General features: G+C 47.5%; 1 protein-coding gene across 1 annotated transcript in view; it reads right to left on the bottom strand.

Moving 5' to 3' along the window:
• The window catches only part of XYLT1 (xylosyltransferase 1), a 347,744-nt gene that overhangs the window by 283,356 nt on the left and 46,204 nt on the right, over positions 1 to 18,184 (bottom strand). The gene's annotated exons all lie outside the window — the stretch shown is intronic.

The raw sequence follows: 18,184 nt of genomic DNA on the forward strand, positions 1-18,184 counted from the left end.
TTATTCTCCAATTAAAAATAAATAAATGTAAATAAAAAAATAAAAAGACTCTATTGTTAAAACTGGTAACCATCACCTGAGCCTCCAGTGAGTCAGAGCAGTAACATCACAGATCACTGACCACAGACCACATTAACAAACGTAATAATCATGAAAAATGTGAAATATTGCGAGCATTACCAAAATGTGACACAGAGACAAAAAGTGAGCAAACGCTGTCGGGAAAGTGATACGGACAGACTTGCCTGCATCAAAAAGGTTGCCACAAACCTTCAGTTAATAACAAAAAAAATTACACAATGCCTGCGAAGGGCAATAAGGGAGACTGCCATAAAGTTAGGTGCGCCTATATGAACATCTGCACCCCCATCTCCACACCAGGGCCATCCCTCTGCACACCTCCAGGGGGTGCCATTCACACAGAGCACAAACTAAATATAATCACAGAGTTTTCTGGAGGGTGACTCAGATGAGAATCCAGGATCGAGGGCTCCTGGCGGCCCCGTCACCTTTTCGCATGGTGACACTGCTGTCCCCACGGTGACGGTGCAGGGGGACAGCACCCAGGGAGGGCCTCCTGTCCAGGAATGAATGTGCTGCTTGTCTCCTCTGCCTCAGGCGGCGGCACGACGGTACCCTGTTTCCCCTGGAATCTGAGCCCTGCGTCTGTTCCAGCCTGCATTTTCACATCTTCTTCACAACAGATACAAGGCCCGCTCAGTTCTGCAGAGTCGGCGTGGCTGCCAAGGCCCGGTGGAAGGACACGGCCTTGAAAAGTCACTTTATGAGGCATCCCTGCTTGCAGAGGCCAAGCCACGCGGCCCGAGCGGCTGACTTTCCATTCAGCGCGCGCCCCACCCAAAGACGGGGAGCTCCGGCACAGCAGGCGCTTGTTCTCACCCGCTGGGAGCCCCAGGGAGTCGGAATTCCCGGGGATGGCATCAGAGAGCGCTTTGGCAGTAGACCCTGCTTCTGGCATCTTCCTCGGGGGCCACAGCTTGCTGTGGTCACAGCCAAGACAGGCTGATAAAAAGACTGAAAACCCATTCATTCACCCTGAGGCGCTGGGGAGCCTGGAGACACTCCAGCAGGGACTAAGCGGAGCAGGCCATGCATTACCTGTGGGGCTGAGACAGACTCAAGGCAGAGAGAGAACCTGGGGCCAGGAGCCAGCAGAAGCCAGCGGCAGGGCCTCCTGTGATGAAAGGAGGCAGCGGAGGGGCTAGAAAGGGCCCTACTGAATCTCCTCCCCGATCTCAGTTACCCCTGCCTCCTACCCACCATGGGGAGGTATGAAGTATACTCAGTCATGTCCGACTCTGCAAACCCCACGGACTGTAGCCCACCAGGCTCCTCTGTCCATGGGATTTTCCAGGCAAGAATACAGGAGTGGATTGCCATTTCCTCTTCCAGGGATCTTCCCGACCCAGGGATTGAACTTGAATCTCTTGCCATTTCCTGCATTGGCAGGCGGATTCTCTACCACTGAGCCATCTAGGAAGGTATACCATGGGAAGGAGGGCAGTTCTAAGACTAAGACTCCATCTATTCATTCACTCTTTCATCCCATCTACAGTACTTACTGAGCAGTACTCTGTGCTGGGTGTTACTGTTCTAAGCACACACAGAGGTGAATAAAACAGTCTCCACCCTCATGCAGTTTATTCTCAAAATCCTCAAGCTCTCCCCAGGCTTCCCTCCAGTTAATAGCTGTGTGACCTGGAGCACACCACTGCCCCTCTCTGTGCTTCGGTGAAGTCTCTCTTAGGATTCTGTGAACCACCATCTGGGAGATCCCATGGGGTCTGAACAACACTGAGCTGGTTTCCATCACTTGCGGCCAAAAGAGTTGTGCTCAGGAGACTAGGAAAGAGAGGGGAGAAGACAAAAAGCAGGTCTGGGAAGGCTGCAGGGAGCTGATGAGTCATTTGCTCATCTGGAAAGCAGATGGGGAGAAGGAGGCCCTGGGGAAGAGAAGCTGTGTTCATGCCAACCTTGTCCAACAGCCCTTAGAAAGTAGGGGTCAAAAGGGACCCCAAGGCCCTTTAGGATAAGGAGGAAGATGCTGAACAGCTAAATCATTAATTCAAGGGAAAAGAAAAAAAAAATGGCCTTTTCTATTCCTTTGTGAATTCAGCGTTCATTTAATGAACTATATGGTGTGTTTAGAATATGCTAGACACTAGGCTGGGTGTGGGAACGCAAAAGGAAAAGAAAAGAAAAGAACAGAGAGTGTCTCTTCTTGCAAGTGTCACACAGTCTTTCTTTCTTTTTTTTTTTTTTTCCACACAGTCTTTCAAAGTCACCCTCTTCATTTGAACTCCTCTGCCACATTCATTCATCCATTCATTCGTCTGCTCACCACCCGTCTGTGGGGCTCCTGCTATGGAAGGTCAATTCCCACGGCCCTGGGAATCAGGCAGATCTGCATTCTAATCCCGTCATTACAGGCTGTGTGACCCTGAGCAAGTTACTTAGCCTCTCAGAGCCTCAGTTACCACTCCTGCAAAACAAAATCATACAGATTTCTTTTTAAGGAAAAAAGGGGATCTTGCTTTTAAAAGGTTTTACTGGGTCCAGTGGCATGTGCCTGGTAAGCACTTACTAAATGGTGTGTTGTGCTTAGTTGCTCAGTCATGTCTGACTCTTTGCAACCCCATGGACAGAGGAGCCTGGCGGGCTACAGTCCATGGGGATTCTCCAGGCAAGAATACTGGAGTGGATTGCCACGCCCTCCTCCAGGGGATCTTCCCAACCCAGGAATCGAACCAGAGTCTCCTGCATTGCAGGCAGACTCTTTAACCTGCTAAGCTACCAGGGAAGCCCGGCTAAAAGGTATACACAAATATATCACAAATTCTCATGAAGTCTTCAGAACCAAAGCCTCAGGAAGGTCACAGCACTGCTCTTGCGGAGTCAGTCTCAGCTGTAGTTCCCACTCACCCCTGTTTCACATCTGAGTGATTATAACAGGTCACCCAGAAATTTCCTGACCAGGTACCCAATTGCTAGCCTCAAAAAGAAACACTCCTCCAGCTTATTCAAAACTCAGTAGATGGGACCATAATAGCCTTACTTGATATGTTTCTAGCTGCTGAAAGAATAACGTGTCAGATGTTTTGGGGGAGGGACACTGGATACACTCCAGCGACATCCCCCAGCCTGTTCTGGGTTCAGATGCCAGATTTAGACAGTACTCAGGACCCAAATTGGGCTCTAGAAACTGGGCCAAAGGATCTGCCCATAATAACACATATTAAAACCGGAGAAAGCCTTAGTCCAGGGGAAAAAAGATGAAAATTACAAAGACCTTCTTCCGAACCACCTACTAAAAGTGAATGGAAAGAGCAGGAAGCTGCCAAAGTGAACCCGGATCTCCTCCTTCAGAGCTAGAAAGAGTAACAGGTCAAGTTCCAACTTGCAATTTAATTCTATTTTGAAGTTTACTGGAAAGCAGAAAATAAGAATGGGATTTGCAAGAGGCTGTAGTTTGAAGACAAGGAAGAAACTGAAACACATATTAGGACTGAAGAATTAAAAAATCCCAACAGCTTGTGTTCCCCATATCACAGCAGCCCCTCAAAGCCCTCCTCGTGCACAGCCTTTGAACAACGATGCGCATGCCCTTCACTCTGAATCACACTTATGGTCCTGGCTCCTCTAGCAAGCAGATGAGATGGGTTGTCAGGGGTTAAGAATGCTTGCTAACGTTACGCAACTGTTTTTGCAGTATTGATATCTGAAGGGTGTGTGTAAGATGAAGTTTGAGTTGCAAACAACAAACTCAAAAGGAATGCACTAAATGATATTAGGTGACCTGCAAGGCCTTTGGGATAACAGGAGTCAAGCTTGGAGGTTCTGCCGGGGCAGATGATGACCCAACCACATTGGGACTGACTTGCATATACCCTGTCATGGTTACTTCCAAGTTTACACTGCCTGTGACGGGTGCAGAACCCAATCCTCAACACACTGGCTGCCCCAGAGCCAACACCTGAATTGCTGCCCTTCACACCAGAGAGCTAGCCTAGCTTCCTCATTCCATCGGCTTCCACGTGAAATCCAGAAATGCTGATACAAAATGCGCACTACAGCCCTAAGTGTGTAGGGAGAAAACCTGAACATTCCCAGGCCACTGGATCCACTCCACTTTGGTTCTCTGTTGCTGACCATCATCACCTTGCACAAGGCTTCTTGCATATTCCAGACACTGATGTAAATATTCGAATAAAGATGGCAGGTTATCTGCTTGGCAGTAAAGTACCTATGGGCTGGAACTGATCTGTCTGGGTCTGAACCTTGCAATCCAGCCCTTATGACCTAAAGGACTTCGGGCAATGACTCAACCTCCAGTGCAGAATGTAAATCACAACAGCACGTCTGTCACAGGCTAGCTGTGAGGCTTAGTAGAAGTGTTAGTTGCTCAGTCATGTCTAGCTGTTTGCAACGCTATGGACTGTAGCCCACCAGGTCCCTCTGTCCATGGAATTCTCCAGACAAGAATACGAGAGTGGGTAGCCATTCCCTTCTCCAGGGGATCTTCCCAACCCAGGGATCAAACCCGGGTCTCCTGCATTACAGGTGGATTCTTTAACATCTGAGTCACCAGATCCAAGCTAATTTAAGCCAAGCACTCAACATGGTGCCTGAACATAAATTTGTGCAAAAGTATTAGTTGGAGTTGCTATTATTGATACTGATAATAAAAATTAAAATAATAACATTACAACCCCCTTCGCAGTGCTAGTTTCTTGAGTACCATTAAAGCCAAGAGCTATCTACTTAATGCAATTAATTAATTATAATATATCCAAATTGAATTATATTGTCTCACTCTCAGAGGAATGCTAGCAGTATCACCTCGGGCTGTTAAAAATGCCCTGCCACCATGAAACTGCTTAGAAGGCATCCCTGTCATTTCACTTGATGAAAGGAAAGTTTATTGATTTTTGAAGAAGTCTTTTGACCACAAGGCCTCATGACAGTGAATTGAGAAAAACTGCAAATGAAAACACTGACTAGTTGGCTCTGGGTTGGATGGTCACTGCTCAAGGGGGTGACTTTTCCAAGACCCCCCTATCTCTAACAGCTCTGGGTCAAACAGTGTAACTATAGTACATCCTGCTTCAGCTTTGTCCTGTGAGAACAACCAACGGCTTAGTTCAGTTCAGTTCAGTTCAGTCGCTCAGTCGTGTCTGACTCTTTGTGACCCCACGAATTGCAGCACGCCAGGCCTCCCTGTCCATCACCATCTCCCGGAGTTCACTCAAACTCACGTCCATCGAGTCAGTGATGCCATTCAGCCATCTCATCCTCTGTCGTCCCCTTTTCCTCCTGCCCCCAATCCCTCCCACCATCAGAGTCTTTTCCAATGAGTCAACTCTTCACATGAGGTGGCCAAAGTACTGGAGTTTCAGCTTTAGCATCATTCCTTGCCAAATTCAGACTTAAATTGAAGAAAGTAGGGAAAACCACTAGGCCATTCAGGTATGACCTAAATCAAATCCTTTATGATTATACAGTGGAAGTGAGAAATAGATTTAAGGGACTAGATCTGATACATAGAGTGCCTGATGAACTATGGACTGAGGTTCGTGACCAACTGCTTACCTGGCTGTAAAACATAGGCAGGGACTCCATAGACCGTCCAAGAAGAGAGCCCTGTTGCCTAAAGGCCTGTCTCTGGTTTGTGCTGTGCTGTGCTTAGTCGCTCAGTCGTGTCCGACTCTTTGCGGCCCCATGGACTGTAGCCCACAAGGCTCCTCTGTCCATGGGGATTCTCCAGGCAAGAATACTGGAGTGGGTTGCCATGCCCTCCTCCAGGGGATCTTCCCAACCCAGGGACTGAACCCAGGTCTCCCGCATTGCAGGCTTAGATGGACACAATTGATCCAGTTGTTTAAATCATGGAATCTACTCTGACACTCAGCCTGGCTCTCAACAGTAGGTGGCAAGGAGGCTTTTGGGAAAAGGATGCTTTCTTTCTACTGGTGCCTGATTTTTAGAAAATCCTTCCAACTTCTTGGTGGAGGGGAATCCAGAAGGGGAATAAAAGTTGCCCCCACTGTAATATAATCACATTTTTAATGCACAGCAACCAGAGTGTCTTAGCTCACAACAACTTGGCTTGAAGGGCATGTGTGAGAAATACATGCAAGATTGCTTCTCTGTGTCCCCAAATCCCCCCCCCAAATGCTGTGCACAGATCCTGGAGGTGAGGGTCCATATGCTGATGAGGTAGGATTTGCGTTCTCATGGCTACAGTTTGACCTGAGTCTAAGGGAATCACTCACATGAGAAACTGTGTGAATAGCACCTGACGTGGAGGGCATGACTGTCACACCATGTGAGGTGCTCCTAGCACACATGCGTGAGCACTCACGCACATACACCCCCTTCCCAAGGATTCCAGAACCCCAGGCTTAACCCTGCTTGGACTCAACCACACTACCCACAGTGTACTTAGCGGGCAGAATAAAACCTATGTAAACAGATTAAATGCCATGACAACCAAATTCCAATTTCACGAATACCAAGGATTGGGGGAGAAAAAGACTCACGTGGAGATTAGCAATTCTCAGGGGAATACGGAAGGGACAAGGCAGAAAGGTTCTCAGGAATCTAAATAATCAAAATCTCTCTCTGACCCTCATGGAAATGGGGTGGTCTCAAACTTTGGATCTCCCAGTCAAGTACCGTCCACCATTTTGGAAGCTGACCCAAGTGATGGAGCTCCAAGGAGATCTAATCATATTTGGTTCCCAGACAAGAAACACCTGGACGGGCTGTGTCTACAGATGTAATGTGGCTTTTCCTGATGCTTCCACTGCCAGGAGAAGCAAGGAGGGGTATGTGTGCGTGCCATGTGTGCGTGTGTGCTAAGTCACTTCAGTGGTGTCCGATTCTTTGTGACCCTATAGACTGTAGTCACGAGGCTCCTCTGTCCAAGGGATTCTCCAGGCAAGAATACTGGAGTGGGTTGCCATGCCCTCCTCCAGGGAATCTTCCCAACCCAGGGATCAAACATGCATCCCTTACATCTCCTGCATCGTCAGATGGGTTCTTTACCACTAGCACCAGCTGGGAAGCCCAAGGAAGGGTATGTGCGTGCTAAATCACTTCTGTCTGCCCGACTCTTTGTGATCCTATGATCTGCAGCCTGCCAGGCTCCTCTGTCCATGGGATTCTCCAGGCAAGAATACTGGAGTGGATTGCCATGCCCTCCTCCAGCAGAGCTTCCCGACCCAGGGATGGAACCTGGGTGTCCTGCATTGCAGGTGGATTCTTTATCACTGAGCCACGAGGAAAACCCCAAGGAAGGGTATATAACTTGTCAAATCCTACCCTGGATCTGCAATCCAGCCCATATTTAATATCTGTTCAGTCACTTACTCCAGTAACTATACAGGCTGAGTGTGCCCAGAAGGTGAATGCATCGACACCTCCCCTCTTCCCTGCAACTCATTACTGCACAAGCCATGAGGCAAAGCACCTCACAAAGCAACCCCACCTTCACAAAGGATCAGATTTGAACCCCTAAAGGAGGTACTGGGCCTGGTTTTAGCACAGATGTTCACAGTTCCTTCAACGCTGGAAGAAAAGTGTATTTTGGGCTTACTACATCCCATTTTCTCATTCTTCCAGCTCCCACCAAACATTCTCAAAACACCTTTCCAAACTCAGCTACAATGTCACTTCCTCCAAGAAGACTTCCATGATCTCCAGGACTGACCTCCCTACTGCCCCGTTTCACTAACCTCAGTCTCTTCCACTAGACTGGAAGTGTCGGGAGGTCAGGGAATGAGCCTAACTGCTCACCATTGTACCGCAGTGCCTTGCCCTGAGCCTGACACTCAGATACTCAATGCATGCAGCCTGCAGAGGCAAGGCAACAGCTGGCCTACCTGTGCCTCCGGGAGCGGATACTTTATTCAGAAAAGAGGCGGCATTTCTGATGACAAGATGAATCAACACTGCATTTTGGGGGGCTCAGGCTGGACTCCACAGCAGTCACTCCTGGTGTCCACACTTTAGCAAGGAAGGAGGATGCTCTGTGTTTCCTTTGTCTAGTTCTATCCCGATTACAGAGCCAGTTACATTAACTGTATTTTCCTGCTTTCTGGATTCTTGATGCTCTGGCATGTGAGGACCATATAGACCCAAGGGGAAATAGACCCCTGTCCCCCACCCCAGGGTGAGCCAGCTCTGGGAGACAGCACTGGGTCCATATACAAGCCAACCGATCCCTAGTCGGCAACCCCCTAAGGACCACCGTGATGAGCCAACAGTCCTGCTAGGGCTACGTTTCAGGCAACCAGAGGCTACTCCTAGAGCCCAGAGCCCCTCAGAATGATCCGACCAGCCAACCCTAAGCTGTTCACTCTGCCTTACCTTGCTTGCCTGCCCTCAGAAACCCCAATAAGGGCTCTGGCCCAGACGGTCCCCTCCCTCCCGTCTTCCACTTCCTCCATCTCATTTCCAGGGAAACCGTAAGTCACATTAATTTTTTCTCTCCATGGCCCTGGCCTCTCCAGGTCATCATTCAGTCACCTTAATGAACTAAGACCAGGGCACAGAATGGGGTGGCTCATGGGTGGGTCTCCTTGTGAGCATCCTGTCCTCCCCACCTCCAGCCTCAACTCCACTACACTAATCAGTGTGTCTCGACTGCAACCACAGGAAGCCTTGACACATACAATGAGAAATGAGAAAAAGAACATTTCTGCAAAGGGAGGTGAAAAACAAATCCTAGATGGGTTGCTCAGAGTCCTGGTTAAGACTCTGGAGCCAGACAGCCTGGGTGTGTGTGAATCCTTCCCTGCCACCTACTCACCTGGCTCAGCTGTTCCCACCCTGAACTGCCCTTCTTCAGTGGGACCTGTGACACCCAGAAATGAGGTGAGGATGAAAGCACATTAATAAGGGAAAGTGCTCGGCATAGAGGGTGCCGTCTGGGTGTTAACTGCTACCATTTCAAATCAGGCACCAAGGGCATCAGAGCAGCCAGCCCTGTGGGAGGAAAGATCATCCCAGTGATCTTGGTTCAGCACTTAACACACATACGGTACAAACACTGAAAACCATCTTCACACTGCAAGCCAACCGGGTGGGGATGATTATCATCCCCATTATACAGATGAGAAAACTGAGGCTCAGGAGGTTGGTAAGTAGTCCCCAAAGCACCAAGCTAGGAATTGGTGCATGCAACCAGGATTTCTGATTCTAAAAGCTCTCCTCTCCTCTCTGCACTTTCAACCTCCCTCATTTCTTGTCCCCCAACTTCAATGAATATATGCTGAGCTCGGTGCCAGGCTCCAGGCTGGGAGCTGAGGGCACCAAGTCTTTATGACTCTTACAGGATCGTTTGGGGGAAGGTCATAGAGGCTGGTGGCAGCAGTAAGTGGAGCCATGCAGACGGAGATCAGAGCTGTGAAGGGGAAGCAGAGGTTGCTGTGGGGTTGAAAGAAACCTAGAGACTGGGGAAGGCCTCTTTGGTGAAGAACGTTCTAGGCAGAAGAAAGGCAGGCGTGAGGGCCCTGAAATAAGATGGGGTTTGAAATGTTTATGGAACTATCTGGAATCCAGAGTGATGGCAACTTAATAACAGAAGGAAAGCCATATATGATGGGAGTAGAAGGAGTCTCTCAGACTCAGCACACCTCACATTTTGAACCAGAACATTCTTTTTCGTCAGGGCCCGTCCCATGTGCTATAAGTGAATTCATGTGTTAACATCAGCTGGTCAGGTGGGGTCGGGGTGATGATGGTTGGGGGAAAAGTCATGCAAATCAGCACTGAGGGCAGGCAAAGAAATGTAACCCTTGTGCAACAGCCACCCGTGCTACAGTTCGGGGTTGGTGTCGCTTCAAAACAATAGCCAGGCAGTGATTTAAGTTCCCTGGGACTGTTCACAAGTCCCAGGAGAGCACTTCACAGTTTAGGTAAGACTTTATGGAGAGCTTGCAACTCTAAAGCCATGTGCTGCAAGCTCACTTCTACCCTGAAGAGTGGATCTGATGAGTGAGAAGGGGATGCAGAAGAGGGCCAGGTGGATGCTTTTTTCATTTGCTAACAACCATTTCTAAGAAGAAAGAAAATTTCAGTGGGCAAGGCTTTACTGACTCATTCTTAATTTATCCTCACAACAGCCTCATGTGGTAAATATTACCCTATTTTCAAAGCTTAGAGAGAGAAGGAACTGACAGTCATCACCAAGCCAGTAAACTTAACTCTTACACAATCCCCTCACACTCTCAGCTCTAGCTACAATGGCCTTCTTGCAGTCCTGCCCCAGGACATTTGCACAGGTCACTTTCTGTCCTCCCTTCTTCATTCTGGTTAACTCCACTTGACCTTCACATCTCAGTTTATCTATCTCCCAAGAAGCCTTCTCTGGCTTTTTTCCAGACAAAACCACCCTATTAAAAGCTCTCTTATCAACAGGGCTTCGTTTTCTGCATCAGAACTTGTTAATGTTGCAATTTAACAAAAGGGCCATTGTGTGCAGGCTCCCCACTGCAGGTCTATGTGTCAGATTCAAGAGGCCACAAACTCTCTGATGTTTCCCTGAAGGAAAGGTGGGATTGTATTCCCTTTGAAACTGGGTTAGACTTAGTGACTTGTCTGACCAATAATGTGGTGGAAGTAATGTTCTGGGAGCTCTGAGCTTAGGCTATTAAGCAGCTCCTGCTGGGACTCCTGGAACATTCACTCTTGAGAAGCATCTTCCTGGCACCCAGCCACTCTGCTTGAAGAAGCCCAAGCCACACGTGCTCCAGTCGACAGCTCCAGCTGAGCTCCCGGCCAACAGCCAGTCCAGTGAACGAGATGTGCTGGGCTCCATCCTGGCCAAACCTGTAAAGGCAGCACCAGCCCATATCTGACTGTAAAAGTGAAAGTTGCTCAGTTGTGTCTGACTCTTTGCAACCCCATGGACTATACAGTCCATGGGATTCTCCAGGCCAGAATACTGGAGCGGGTAGCCATTTCCTTCTTCAGAGGATCTTCCTAACCCAGAGATCAAACCCAAATCTCCCACATAGCAGGCGGATTTTTTACCAGCTGAGCCATCAGGGAAGCCCAAGAATACTGGAGCGGGTAGCTTATCCCTTTTCCATAGGATCTTCCCAACCCAGGAATCAAACTGGGGTCTCCTGCACTGCAGGTGGATTCTTTACCAGCTGGGCTACCAGGGAGGCCCTACATTGGACTGTAACACATTGGAAAACCCAAAGGAGAAACATCCTGCTCAAAGCCCAGTTAACCCACAAAACTTGGAGAGATAGTAAAAAATCACTGTCTAAGCCACTAAGTTTGGCACAGTTTGTTACACAGCAGTAGATAGCCAGGTACCCACAGGATCCAGGATCACGTACATTCTCGAGGCAGCAACTGTGTCTAGGTGCCTAGTAAGCATGTTGTTTAAGTGTTAGTAGCTCAGTCCTGGCCGGCTCTCTGCGACCCCACGGACTGTAGCTGGTCAGTCTATCTGTGAAATTCTCCAGGCAAGAATACTGGAGTGGTTTGCCATTTCCTTCTCCAACATATTATCTATGGATTAAATGAAGAATTTAATATGTGAATTAATTAATGGTGAAGGCTGGATTTGAACCAGTTTGCAAGCATGCATGATAACTCCCTTCAGTCGTGTCCAACTCTTTGCAACCTTATGGACTGTAGCCCGTCAGGCTTCTCTGTCCAGGGATTCTTCAGGCAAGAATACTGGCGTGGGTTGCCATGCCCTCCTCCAGGGGATCTTCCTGACCCAGGGATCGAACCCAGGTCTCCTGCATTGCAGGCAGATTCTTTACTGCTGAGCCACTGGGGAACCCCCGAAATCAGTTTATAGCTCTCCAAATTCTTCTTCCTTTTCTTTTTAACCATAATAACCACATGTTCCCTTAAAAGGAAAACATCTTTTTTTTTTTTTCCTGCCTATTATATTTGCTACATGCTTGGGAGGAAGTCGAGTCTTGTCACAACACAATGGTAGCCTCAGCAGCTGTCTATTCCAGGGGAAGTTCAGGGTTAAAGACAGCTTGTTCTTGTGTTGTTAGTCCTCACCATGGTACTGCGTAGTAGCTGACACACTTTTTCTGTAAAATGCCACACAGTAAATATTTTCAGCTTTGCAGACCATAAGGCAACTATTCAATTCTATCCTAGGGTAAAAGCTGCCATGATGACACATAATGAATGACTGCAGCTGTGTTCCAATAAAACTTTATTTACAAAACTGACAGCAGGCCAGATCTGCCCATCCCTGATACGGAGTGTCATCCAATCATCTTTAAATTGGGGAGAGGCCATGTTTGGAGAACCCATGAAACAGACAATGCCTCTGATGGAAATGATTTCAGTACTCAATACTTCATTGTAGATGACAATTTTTACTATATTTGAGCATGGACAAGTAGGTTCAGGTGCCAAAGATGTAAGAAAAAGATACAGTAAAAGAAATTAATGTAAAAAAATTTAATATGAAGCAAAATATCATCCACTGACCTCTTTGTCTATAAATTGGGGCGAGGGGCTTCCCAGGTGGTTCAGTGGTAAATAATCCACCCACCAAGCAGGAGATGTAAGTTTGATCCCTGGGTCAGAAAGATCCCTTGGAGAAGTAAATGGCAACCCACTCTGGTATTCTTGCCTAGAGAATCCCATGGACAGACGAGTTACAGCCCATGAAATCTCAGAGTCAGACATGCCTAACATTTGGGGGGCTCACGAGAGCAACATTCCATGAGAGGGATATTTGGAAAATACCAAGGCAGCTCACAGCAAAGAGAACTTCCCCTCAGAAGCCCTCAATAAATTATTTTTTGACAAATAACTGAATCTGTGTCTATTAGAATGAGAGTAATCCACTTATTACTATTAGCCCATTCAACAATAAAGCTCTACTATGTGAAGTTTATTCAAAGCAGCAAAACATTGTCAAATGGCTTCCTTACTCTTTTGTCATTACGGAAGCCTTCACTTTCAGAAAGTATGATCTAGGTTAGCCAAAACTGGCAAAATAACTGAACTTATGTATATATAAGGCATTGTGCATAAATTATGAGTTGCACCCAAACTCTAGATGTCAGAATTATACAGTTAATTTCTTAATCTGTGTATTTTAAAATAATTATCAGATCAGTCGCTCAGTCATGTCTCACTCTTTGCGACCCCATGAATCGCAGCACGCCAGGCCTCCCTGTCCATCACCAACTCCCGGAGTTCACCCAGACTCACGTCCACCGAGTCAGTGATGCCATCCAGCCATCTCATCCTCTGGCGTCCCCTTCTCCTCCTGCCCCCAATCCCTCCCAGCATCAGAGTCTTTTCCAATGAGTCAACTCTTCGCATCAGGTGGCCAAAGTACTGGAGTTTCAGCTTTAGCATCATTCCTTCCAAAGAAATCCCAGGGCTGATCTCCTTCAGAATGGACTGGTTGGATCTCCTTGCAGTCCAAGGGACTCTCAAGAGTCTTCTCCAACACCACAGTTCAAAAGCATCAATTCTTCGGCGCTCAGCCTTCTTCACAGTCCAACTCTCACATCCATACATGACCACTGGGAAAACCATAGCCTTGACTAGACGGACCTTTGTTGGCAAAGTAACATCTCTGCTTTTGAATATGCTATCTAGGTTGGTCATAACTTTCCTTCCAAGGAGTAAGCGCCTTTTAATTATAGGCTCGATATATTAATGTTTAAATGAGTCACAAAGGCATGTTTGTGTTCATTCTCAGGCAACAGAAACTTGCTATGCTAATTGTTATCAGCAATAATGGCTCAATATACAAAGGATTTCTAAACTCACAAAGCAGTTAAAAAAAAAAAAAAAGTATGGCATCATTTTATTCTTAGTCAGACCCAGGAGTGGATGGAGTAGGTATAACTGTTTTCATTTTATAGGTAGAGAGAGTGAAGTTCATGACAAATGCCCATGACAGTCCTGAGGTCACAATTCATAAGTGGTAGAGAAGTGGCTGCAAACCACCCCTTTCAGCCCCAGCCCCTTGCACATGCAACAGCTCGAGAGAACAGGATAACTCCTCTCCAGTTATAATTAATATGCAATATCTCTTTCCATTGTTCTCTGCAAAGTTTAGCAACATCCAAAAATGTTCCTAATTATCAGATTTTTTTTTTTTTTTTTTTAGCCAAGGGTCCAAATGTTCAATTGAATGGGCGTGCATATTATGTGTCACATCATATCTTTAAAGGGAGGCAAATGGCCAATAATGACCCAAGGGCTTGGCTTGTAAGCAAGTTTCAACTGAAAACATGAATTTACTGTCTGAATTTGCCTCCATCTCAACAACTGAATCTTTCTTAATTGACTCAATAAATAAAATGCACTTTGAATTTAAACACCAGGGCAGATGGTGAGTTGGTCCAAGCCAGATGGCCCCACCTTTGGGATCTCACCAAACCTAAGCAAGCGGCTTTTGCCGCGGGGCTCTTGAACCACCAGAGGCAAGCACTGGTGTCTCTTTCCTACAGCTATGCTCATGCTGGGATTCTTTTTGCTTTGCAAGTTGGTTCACCTTATTAGCATCACCTTTCAGATCAAACTGGACTCTGTTAACAAAATTAATAGTTAGACATATACTTTGATCTTAAAAGAATACGCCAGGGCTTTGCTCATTGTTCTTTTTATGGGAGGCTGAGGTGAGTCCAAGATAGAAGAATCATTGTGAAGTCCCTGAGAAATCTGTGCCAATTAAGGAGTGGCGGACTTTATTTCCAAAAATGGCTGCAATTATGTCGCCCATCCCATACACTTTTCTGCAAGGTGACCTTGCCACGCATATTCCCTCTCCGCATCCCAACATGAGGTGGGTCTATTTTCCTAGCCCTAGAATCCAGGCGGGCCCTTGGACTGCTCTGAGCAACAGAACTGGCCAGGGTGATGCTGTGCTTTCTGGCAACCTCCACTTCCTGCCTCCTGGAGGCCAGCGGCCACAGAAGCAGCCTCACTCCTCTGAGACCATCACACTGTGAGCAAATCAAGTTACACCAGAGGCGCTGGCAGACAAGATGCCACATGGACAGAGAGGGAGCTGAGGAGGAACAAGACACCAGACATATGAATGAAAAGGTCATCCTAGAACTGGGTCCTCCAGCCCCCGCTGCAGAAACACACTGCCCGACAGAGCCCTTCCTGCATCCCTCACCCACAAAACCATGAAGAAGAAAAGATGGTTGTTTCAATTCACTAGGTTTACAAAGAGCTTGTTATATACTAGAGAGCTAGTACATGTAGTATTTTTAATATTTAGTGTTTTTTATAGTTATTTACAATGTTGAGTTAGTTTCAAGTACACAGCAAAATGATTCCACTATAGATTATATATATATATATATTCTTTTTCAGGTTCTTTTCCATTATAGGTTATTATAAGATATTGAGTGGGCTTCCTAGGTGGTACTAATGGCAAAGAACCCACCTCTCAATTCAGGAGAAGTAAGAGATGCAGGTTCAATCCCTGGGTCAGGAAGATCCCCTGAAGGAGGGTGTGGCAACCCACTCCAGTATTCTTGCCTGGAGAATCCCATGGACAGAGGAGCCTGGCAAGCTACGGTCTATGGGGTTGCAAAGAGTCGGACACAAGTGAAGCACCTTAGCATGCATGCATGCAAGATACTGAATATATAGCCCCCTGTGCTATGCAGTAGGACAGGGAACTATATATTAATCCCAGACTCCTAATTTATCTCCCCCCATCCCCCGCTATCCCCTTTGGTGACCATAAGTTTGTTTTCTATGTCTGTGAGTCTATTTCTGTTTTGTAAATAAGTTCATTTGAGGCCACTGTGAATGGCCATCTAGTGTGCAGACTGCAAACGCGGGGCTGAAACCCAGCCAATGCCCCTCACCAAGCTGCGCCCAGGGAGGATGGCCCTCACCCAGCTGGACACTCTCCCCAGTCCTCCATCAAAAAAGTGCCTTTATCCTCCCAGCAAAAGCCCCGTATAGACCAGCACTGCCCCCAAGCCCAGATGTCCAGATTGGAGACCTTGACCCCTGGACACTTACGAGTTTTAAGGAACAATGTGATGACCGTGGCTGACTACGGTTACTCTTCCTGCTGCCCTCCTGGCCACCTCGCTGGGCTTGCCAGTGGAATCCAGGCCTGCTTCCTTCTATCCCTAAGCTGCAAACTCCATATGTGGCTGAAGCCCTCCCTGCCCAGCGGGTCTGCTCGCTCAGCGCTGGTACCTGCTCACTGATGCCATGTGAAATGGCAGTCACTGCCTGGCCTCAAGGACAAGGGTGGCCAGGTCTGCTCCCTGTGGCCACCAAGGAACAGCTGCCAGTTGGACTTGTTCAGAGCCCATCAAGATGATTTTTTTCCCTGCAAGGTCCCTCAATGAGGACTGAATACTAATGAGCCTCTGGTACAAAGAAGGTCTCCCGCCACCCTGGGGGCTGGGCAGTGGAGTTGTGAGGGCCATCCTATGAACCATTCCTCCCCCACCTCACCCTCCTGTGCAGAAGTCAATACTAATCACTGTTATTTGAGGAGATGCTTAAAGACTCACCATGCCATGATGGCAAAGCCCCAAGAACAAATCTTAGTCTAAGTATGTCCTGTAGCCAAAACCCATGGGAACAGAGATGTCAGAGGCCAAAGATGTCTTTGCCTCCTAAGAAAGAGCAGGAAGTCTGATCAGCCCTCAGTCTTACCCTCTGTGCCTGTCCTGAGAGCTTTGTCCGTCCAACGGGGGGTATGGACATCCTTTCCCAATTTCTCCCTCTGAGAAGATGGTGCATATTACCTGAACTTTAGAACCAGAAAGATCTGTGTTCAAATCCAGACACTTCCTAGCTCTGTGAGTTTGGGCTGCACTGCTAAATCTCTCTGGATCTCTATTTCCTCAGCTATAAAATGGAAGCACCAGAGTTATCATAATACTAGAAACAGTGGCAGACAAGTTATCCTATGTGGTTTGTGAACAAACCTTTCTGAAAAATTTCAGTAGTTTTGCATTTACACTGATGTATCCTATAAGGGTTTCCCTGGTAGCTCAGCTGGTAAAGAATCTGCCTGCAATACAGACAGTTCGATTCCTGGGTCAGGAAATCCCCTGGAGAAGGGATAGGCTACCCACTCCAGTATTCTTGGGCTTCCCTGGTGGCTCAGATGGTAAAGAATCTGCCTGCAATGTGGGAAACCTGGGTTCAATCCCTGGGTAGGGAAGATCCCCTGGAAGAGGGCATGGCAACCCACTCCAATATTCTTGCCTGGAAAATCCCCATCGACAGAGGAGCCTGGCGGGCTACCGTCCAGGGAGTAGTGAAGAGTAGGACATGACTGAGCCATAGCACATTCTATAATTAAATAGGCCTTGTTAATACCATAACTTTATGGACAGTATAGGGTAAGTTTGACAATAAGTAAAAAGTGAGTAGATTATATATATATACCTGCTGGGGAAAGTGTCATGGAGACAATGTTGAACATGGACACCCTCCCCCTCCCCACACATGCACAGTAGGTACGGTATAGACACTGCCTAGCGCATAGTAGGTGCTGTATCACTGTCTGCCTCCCTTTCCCATCGTCCTCCTGTCAGTGCAGCCCCAAGGCCTGTGACAGCATTAGCCTCCACCCCTGCCCTTGGCTCCAGGCTCATTAGGGCTTGGCTAAGGCTTAGAAAGTTGGAGGCAGAATCTTGGGGATTTTTCCAGGCCGCCAGGGGGACGAGCAGGAACAGCCCTCAGCTTTGCAGGTCATGATTTCCCTTTAAGCGCCTCGTAAACAGCAGGGCTGGCCCACCTCCATAAAATTTTATTTGGGGCTTGCCATTCTCCACTCTTTCACACCATATGCTGCCCTTTTTCTGTGTGTTTAACTCCCTGCCGACAACTGATGAGACTTAGATGCGTGGATAGGGCAGGGTGAGAGCCAGGGAAGGCAGCTCATTAGCACTGTCTATAGATTTTAAAAGCCAAAAACCTATTTTTTTGGACCTACCAATTATATAGGATGTCGAGTAGCTCCCCTCCCAATGGCCACCTTTAGATAGCTGTTGCTGCTGCTGCTAAGTCACTTCAGTCGTGTCCGACACTGTGCGACCCCATAGACGGCAGCCCCCCAGGCTCCCCTGTCCCTGGGATTCTCCAGGCAAGAACACTGGAGTGGGTTGCCATTTCCTTCTCCAATGCATGAAAGTGAAAAGTGAAAGTG

Source organism: Bos grunniens, chromosome 25 (assembly GCF_055505025.1).
Source record: "Bos grunniens cultivar Pamir isolate PY7600 chromosome 25, Bosgru_T2T1.0, whole genome shotgun sequence".
Classification (NCBI taxonomy): domain Eukaryota; kingdom Metazoa; phylum Chordata; class Mammalia; order Artiodactyla; family Bovidae; genus Bos; species Bos grunniens.